The sequence below is a fragment of the Macrotis lagotis genome, chromosome 8 (genome assembly GCF_037893015.1).
Source record: "Macrotis lagotis isolate mMagLag1 chromosome 8, bilby.v1.9.chrom.fasta, whole genome shotgun sequence".
NCBI lineage: Eukaryota > Metazoa > Chordata > Mammalia > Peramelemorphia > Peramelidae > Macrotis > Macrotis lagotis.
The window spans coordinates 140,648,810-140,656,451 of record NC_133665.1 but is presented as its reverse complement, the minus strand read 5'-3'; the positions used below and the strand labels follow the sequence as shown (position 1 = coordinate 140,656,451).

The following is a 7,642-nucleotide window of genomic DNA, read 5'->3' as shown; positions in this document are numbered from 1 at the left end:
AATACTGTACCTTGTCTTCAATTCAATGGATAATGAATTTCCCAGAACATCTTGAATTGATGAAGTAGGTCTCCATCAGAGCAGAAATGGCTTACAGAATATAATCTTAGCCAAAGGACACCTTCTCAACTGCCCACCAGGAAGATTCTGTTTCATTGGGAACAGGATTGTATTTCTTTCCTTTCTTCCTCCATCTCTCTCTTTTTCTTTCCTTCCTTCCTTCTTTCCTTTTTTTTTCTTTTTGGAAGACAATGGGGTTAAGTGACTTGCTCATGGTCATACAGTTAGGTAAGTATTAAGTGTCTGAGGTTAGATTTGAACTCAAGTCCTCCTGACTCCAGTTCTCTATTCCTCATGCCACCAAGTTGCCCCCTATTATGCCACTTAGTTGCCCTCTCTTTCTTTTTTTCCTTCTTTCTTATTTTTCTTTCTTTCCCTCTTTCTTTCCTTCCTTCTTTCCATCTTCTCTTTCTTTCTTTCTTTCTTTCTTTCTTTCTTTTTCTTCCTGTTTTCCTTCTTTCTTTTTTCTTCCTTTCTTCCTTCCTTCCTTCCTTCCTCCCTCCCTCTCTTCCTTCCTTCCTTCCCTCCCTCCTTCCTTCATAACTGAAGTCAAATCTGACTCAGACTCTTACTAACTGTGCAATCCTGAGCAATTCACTTAACCCTATTTACCTCAGTTTCCTCATCTGTAAAATAGTTGAAAAAATGGCAAACCACACCAATATCTTTGCCAAGAAAACTCAAAATTGGGTCACAAAGAGTTGGACACATCTGAAAAACAACTGAACAACAACAAACTGAGGTCCAGAGACAAAGCAGTCACTTGCTCAAAGTCTGGCAAACCCAAAATTCAAAATCAAGTCTTGTTTCCAAATTCAGTGCTTTTTTTCCCTCCTTTAAATGACTGTTAATGATTTTTTAAATGAATCTCTAACAAAAGGTATTAAACAACAGATTCATTCTAAAATAATCATATTACCTCATCTTCCAGAGAGTAAGAGGAAAATTCAGATACCTTTGACAGGGTAAAATTTATTAGCCAACACAAGAACTGGTGAATTTTGTGGGAATGGAACAATGTTGCTGATTCTAGAGTAATATAGCTTGGATTCAGTCCTTCCTATGATGCCTCTTGCTTGTTTGAACTTGGGCATGTCTAGGTTTCCATTTCCCCATCTGTGGGAAAACAAGGTCAGACTAGAGTAGCAGTCAAATGTGGATAGAAATACTTGTTACCAATGCTTATACAAGAATTCCTGCTGGCTACATGTTGACTTAGAATACTATATATTAACATTATTTATGTTCTGTTATATTGTAAGTTATTTTGTTAGTTATTTCCCAATTACATTTTAATCTGGTTCTGGGCTGCCTGAGAAGGATTTTGTCTTTGAGGTCCCTTCCAGTCCCAGATCTGTGACCATAGAGATGCCAAAACCTTGCTTTACCTTGGTAACTTGTCTTTTATGGAAAACTTATTACCCTGCAACCATCCTTCTGATAATGGACAACTCTTAACTTTGCTGGGTAGGTCTCCAAACAAAAGACAAATAGCATGGTATACCTCATGCTTAGTTAGCCCCTATTTGCTTCACTAAAAGCCTGTGCTGTAATAGAAAAAGTAATGAACTTGAAGATGGAAAGACAGGTTCATTTGCCACCTTGAGCATTCGCTAGCTGTGTAACCTAGGAAAATATGCCTCAGTTTCCTTATCTGAAATATGAGGGGGCCTCTTATGTCATGACTTTCTAGTTCAAAATATATGGCCATGAGATATTGGGGTATACTATATTAGATGGCATTTTAGCAGAGATGAGTGATAACCAATTGAGATCCAGAAATTAAATTGAGAAGAGGAATCTAGGGCATGGTCTATAAGCAGAAAAGACTGTTCTTTGTTTTTTTACAGCCATTCCTTTCCATTCTTACTATGTAACCTGAGTCCCTTGCCAGGCTTATCCCACTTTCATCATGGATCCATCACCAGGGATTTCCTCTGAATCCTCAATTACTTTGTGGAAAACTCCTTGAATTGTCTTCAGTCCTTTAGTAGAGGCTGAGAATAACTCCCACAAATGGCTGATGATGGGCTAGAACAACCCATATAAGGCCATATTTCCGGTTCCCTTATGGGATAGCCAGTTGGCCCCATCTGGAGTCTTGGCTTTTACTATATTTTCTCATATGATTACTTTTGGTCCCTGTGGTGTGCAGAGGAGTCCACCACTGAGGCATCATGGGAAAACCTGTGGCTGAACTAATGAGAGAGGGGTTGTCCCCCTCACCAGGAGGCCTTGCCAATGCTTCTCTCTGGAAGTCATTTGTTGTTTCTCCCAAGCCTATGTGGAGAAACATCCTAGAGAAGTAGTTCTTAAAGGAGGAATGGAGTCTGTCTCCTCTGACTACCCATTTCCCAAAGTACCCAGGACAACTTCCACCTACCCAGAAAGGTGTCTGACAAGGATACTTGCCTTTGCAAAACAGGAGTCATGGAATATAGAATATAAAAAACTGAGAAGGACTTTAGATCTGATCCATGCCATTTAACAGATGAGAAAACTGAGGCTAGAGAAGGATATATAGATATAGATATAGATATAGATATAGATATAGATATAGATATAGATATAGATATAGATATAGATATAGATATAGATATAGATATAGATATAGATATAGATATAGTAGAAATACTGGTTTTGAAGTCGGAAGACCTGTGTTCAAATTTTAACATTACTCCTTAAGATCCATTTAACCTTAGACAAGTCACAACTTCTCTGGCCTCAGTTTCCTCATCTGTTAAAAGTATACCAGCTGACCTTTAAGGTCTCTTTTGCCTCTAAGTCTATGAGTTGATTAGATTTATTAATGGATCTTCTAGGAATGGCTGGAAGCAAAACTTGAAAGAGATAGATTATCTCCAATTCCCTCTTTCTTTTCCTTCCATTCAGAATACCTGTCTTGTAGTAATAATCTTTCTTCCCATCTTGATACCCTCCAGAGAGATTGATCCCATCATCATGCTCTTTTCTCCTCCTTCTCTCTGCCTATATGGAATCTGGGGATCCCCAGAGCCTCCACCCCATCCTTCACAGATGATCTCAAGAAATCATAGAATAATGATATTAAAATCAAAGGGATTTCAAGTCCCTTCATCTAGACTAACTACCTCATTTTATAGTTGAGAACAATGAGGTCAGAAAGGTGAAATAGCTTTCGAGTTTGCATTTTTAACAGGCACAGGTTTTAATCTAAAAGAATGATATTTTTGAATGGTGTCATTTCCAGGCAATAGATATTCTAGTGCTATCTCTACTACACTGCCCAAACAGCACAATGAACTGTCTCATGTTGTCTTTTGGGGTATTTGTGCCCGATTTCCAATTCAACCCCAAAGTTCTTAAAAATAAGGATGGTGGTTCTGCATTACCCACAATGCCTTGCCTGGAGCAGAACTTGTAGTAAGAATTCTCTGCATATTGGCTGATTGATCATGATAGAACAGGAAACACACTGGAAGATTTTGAGAAGACTTACACAAACAGTTGCAAGTAAGCAGAACCAGGAAAATGAAAGAAAGAGAAAGTAAGACATCAGAACATTATCAGAGGAACCGATCTTAATTTCAGAGATGTGATAGTTAAGCATGGCTTTCTCTTCTTCATAGAAAGGTGGTGGACTATGGGAATGGATTGAAGCCTGTATTTATGATCAGGTATGATCAATGCATCGGTTTGTTTTGCTTAGCTCTACTTTTTTATTACAAAGAAGTGTTAGGGGGTGTGATATTGGAAAATGATGGCAATGGCAGCATTTTTTAAAATGCATCAACAAAATATTCATTATTTATTTAGAAAGAAAAATGCAAGGGGGGAAAAGAAGAAAAGGAAGTAAAGAAGGGAAAGAAGAGAAATGGGGGAAAAGAAGAAAAAGAAGGGAGAAAGGTAAAAAGGAAAGGAAGGAGAGAGAAAAAGGAAGGAAGGGAGGAAGGAAGAAAGGGAGGGAGGGAGGAAAAGGGGGAAAGGAAGCAAGAAGGAAGAAAAAAGGAGAGAGGGAGAGTATGGAGGAAGGAATTCAAGGAGGAAGGAAGGAAGGAAGAGAACAAGAAAAAGAAGAAAAAGGGAGTCAAGAAATTCAATTTTAGACATGTCTGTCACATGTCTCTTTGAAAAGTTTTTTTCTGGAACCTTAGTTTCCTTTTCTATGAAAAGATCAAGTTAATTTAGTTGGTCTCTATATCCTTTCCCAGCCTGAACATTTTCTCTTTCTACCAAGAGTCACTACTCTCTGGGTCTGAGAGGGTAGCTCCTGGGGTTTAAGAAAGAATAGATGTCTTTCTTTTTCCTGCTCCCAGATATGTCTCCTGTCCTTCTCTAATCTTCCCCCCATCCCACCAAGCAGAGGCCACCCTGGCTATAGACCAGGAATGTGGAAAGCCTCACTGAAGGCACTCCCAGTGCCTGTGGTTAGCTCCAGGATCCCCATATGGGCTAACTTTCCATCAGCAGCAATAACATTTTCTAGGAAGGGAAAAAAAGAGACTGTTTTTCTTTTTAAAACCTGCTTCTGTCAGCAGTTCCCTTTATAGGACTGATGATGATATCCAGGAAAGAAAAACAAAAGTTCAAGAGGAGAAGCAGAAAGATTAAGGCTGATTTGGAAAAAAAATCAAAGGCTACCCCTCTAAGGCCATCAGCCCCATATCTTGAATTTATAAATAGTTAATAAAATCACAGAATACTAAAGGATAGTAGAACTAGAAGGGACCTTAAAGATTATTTGTCCAACTGCCTAATTTTGCAGATAAGGAAACTGAGGTCCAGAGAGAAGGAATAATTTGCCCAAGGTCACACCACCAGTTAGTGGAAGATCAGGGACAAGAACTCATCTCCTGATTCCTAATCTGGTGCTCTTTCCCACTATACCACACTGCCTTCTGTCATACCTGGTAGTCTCAGGGATTAGAATTTTGCTAGTCTCCCAGCTGTTCCTCAAGAGAGACGCTCCATCTCTAGGCTCAGTGCATCATCAATGGCTGTTCCCATGCCTGGAATACTCTCACTCCTCATCTCTGCTTCCAAGCTTCTCTGTCTTCCTTCAAGTCTCACTCCTTTCTGCAGAGTCTTTCTTAGACCTCCTTAATGTTAGTGCCTTCCCTCTGTGATGATCTACAACATATTCAGTTAATGTGTTTTGACTTCCATAGAAGCTTGCATGTCTTCTTTCTCATTGGACTTAGAGCTCCTTAAAATCAGGGGCTGGCTGGCTTTACCTTTCTTTATATTCCCAGGACTTAGCTGAGTTCTTTTGTCTCAATCCTAGAACAATTCTTTGTCATCTAAAGCATCACTAGCCTTCAAGAATTCTATTTTAAATGCTGACACTTCTGAGCAGTTTGCAATGTAGTTTTCAACCAACTTACTGATGATGCCTTCCCCTCTCAAATCATCTTTCATTTGCCTTGTATATTTAATTGCATTTTAAAATTTTTATTTCATTTTATTACATATATTCTGTTTATTTCTTATTTATACTATGACAGTCACATGTTGTATCCTTCATTAGGATGCTAGCTTCCTGAGGGTAGGGACTGTTTTTAACTTTCTCAGCATCAAGCCCAAGGCTTGTTACTCAATAAACACTTAATAATTACTTTGTGGCTAAGTAACTGATGACTTGTTGACACTTTGCTATGGATAAATTCAACAGATTCTAATAGAGAGAGAGAGAGAGAGAGAAGAGGAGACAGAATGACAAATGAATAAAATAAAGAGCTCTTTTTAAAAAACTTGAGGAAAGGAATAACATTGTAATAATTAACTCTATCCTAGAGTAAAAAACAAAACAAAACAAAACAGGACTGCTTTAGAAAGGAATCAGATCCTCCTCACTGGAGGTCATAATTCAAAGGTCAAATGACCATTTTAGATGTATGCCAAGTTTGGATTGACCTTGGAGACCCCTTCAAAATCTGAAATTCTATGAGAGTAGGTAAGTTTTGTTTGAGAAGGGAGGAGAGAAAAGGCCTGAACATTGGGAAGTCTGGGGTAGGTGGGGAGAAACAAAGCTATGAAAATAGCATGAGAACCCTTGAGAATGGGAACAGAGTTGGGTTAGGGGAAAGGGATAAAGACAGGCAACCACATCAAAAATATAATCACAGGGGTGGCTAGGTGGCACAGTGGATAAAGCACCAGCCCTGGAGTCAGGAGTACCTGAGTCCAAATCCAGCCTCAGACACTTAATCATTAGCTGTGTGGCCTTGGGCAAGCCACTTAACCCATTTGCCTTGCAAAAACCCAAAACAAAACAAACAAACAAACAAAAAACAGCTGGTGGGAAAGGTTGTGGAAGAGACACCCTCAGAAGCCAACTGATGATCAAAAATGATCCCTATGCCATCTCTAAGGAGTGGTTGTCTCAATTCTGTTTGAAGGTATCTAATAAGACAGAGTCTACTGCCTCCCAAAAAAGACCATTCCTCTCTTGGACAGTTCTCATTGCTGAGTAAATTTTTCCTGACTTCCAAGTCTACCTCTGCATTTATTGTAGCTTCTTCTTACTCTTAATTCTGTCTTTGGTGATTAAGTAATAACTCACATTTATATAGGGTTAAAGCTAAAGATTGCTAATTGCTTTCTAAGCATGATCTCATTTTATCCTCACAACAACCCTGGGAAGTAAGTGCCATTTTACAGAAGAAGAAATTGAGGCTAAGTGAGTTGCCCAAGGTCACATAGAGCTAGTAAGTGTTTGAGATGGGATTTGAATTCAGTTCTTCCTGATATAATAAGGTCTAGCACTCAACCCACTGTGCCATCTGACTGATCCTCTCTCTTTCAGACACATGAAGATAGCAATAATTCTGTACCTAAGTCTTCTCTTCTCCAGGCAAAATCTTCTCCATGCCTTTCAAATGACATGATTTCTATGTCTTTAACCATCCTGGTGACTCTTTTTGTTGATTTCCCTAGATTGTCAATGTTCTGCTAAAAATGCGCTTCCCAGGACTGAATACAGTCCTCCATGTGTTGCCTCTACCAGAGGGCAGAATATTTTCAACTTCCTCATTCTGAATACTACGAATAAATGAATAAAAGAATAATTGAATGAAAAAGAAAAAACATATTAAACACTTACTCTGTGTGAAGATGGGCAGTTATAGAGTACTGTAGGTAACGTCAGGAAGATTCATCTCCCTGGGTTCAAATCTGGCCCCAGGCATGTACTAGCTATGTGACCTTGGGCAAGTCACTTAGCCCTGTTTGCCTCAGTTTCCTCATCTGGGAATTGACTGGAGAAGGCATTGGCAAACCACTCTAGTGTTTTGACCAAGAAAACCTTAAATGAAGAATTACAGAGAGTCAGATATGCTTGAAAGGATTGAACAACAAATATGTTTCTCTTTATAATTAAAGAGAAAAATGAGTCAATTCATGCTCTCAAGAGGTCTACATTCTATTAAGGAAAGTTAACACAAAATAGATGTTAGCTAAAGCCAGGTCATTCCAATGGTTCTTAGGGTGAAGCAGCAAAGCAGGTGGTAATTCATCCTCTTTAATAAAAATCCCTGAGTAAGTCACATAACTACATTCTGCCTCAATTGCCTCAATTGTAAAATGGGTATTCTTAGGAGTTACC

General features: G+C 38.9%; 1 protein-coding gene across 1 annotated transcript in view; it reads left to right on the top strand.

Annotated features, from left to right (window-relative positions):
• Positions 1 to 7,642, top strand: part of SYN2 (synapsin II) — a 257,971-nt gene that overhangs the window by 208,551 nt on the left and 41,778 nt on the right. The gene's annotated exons all lie outside the window — the stretch shown is intronic.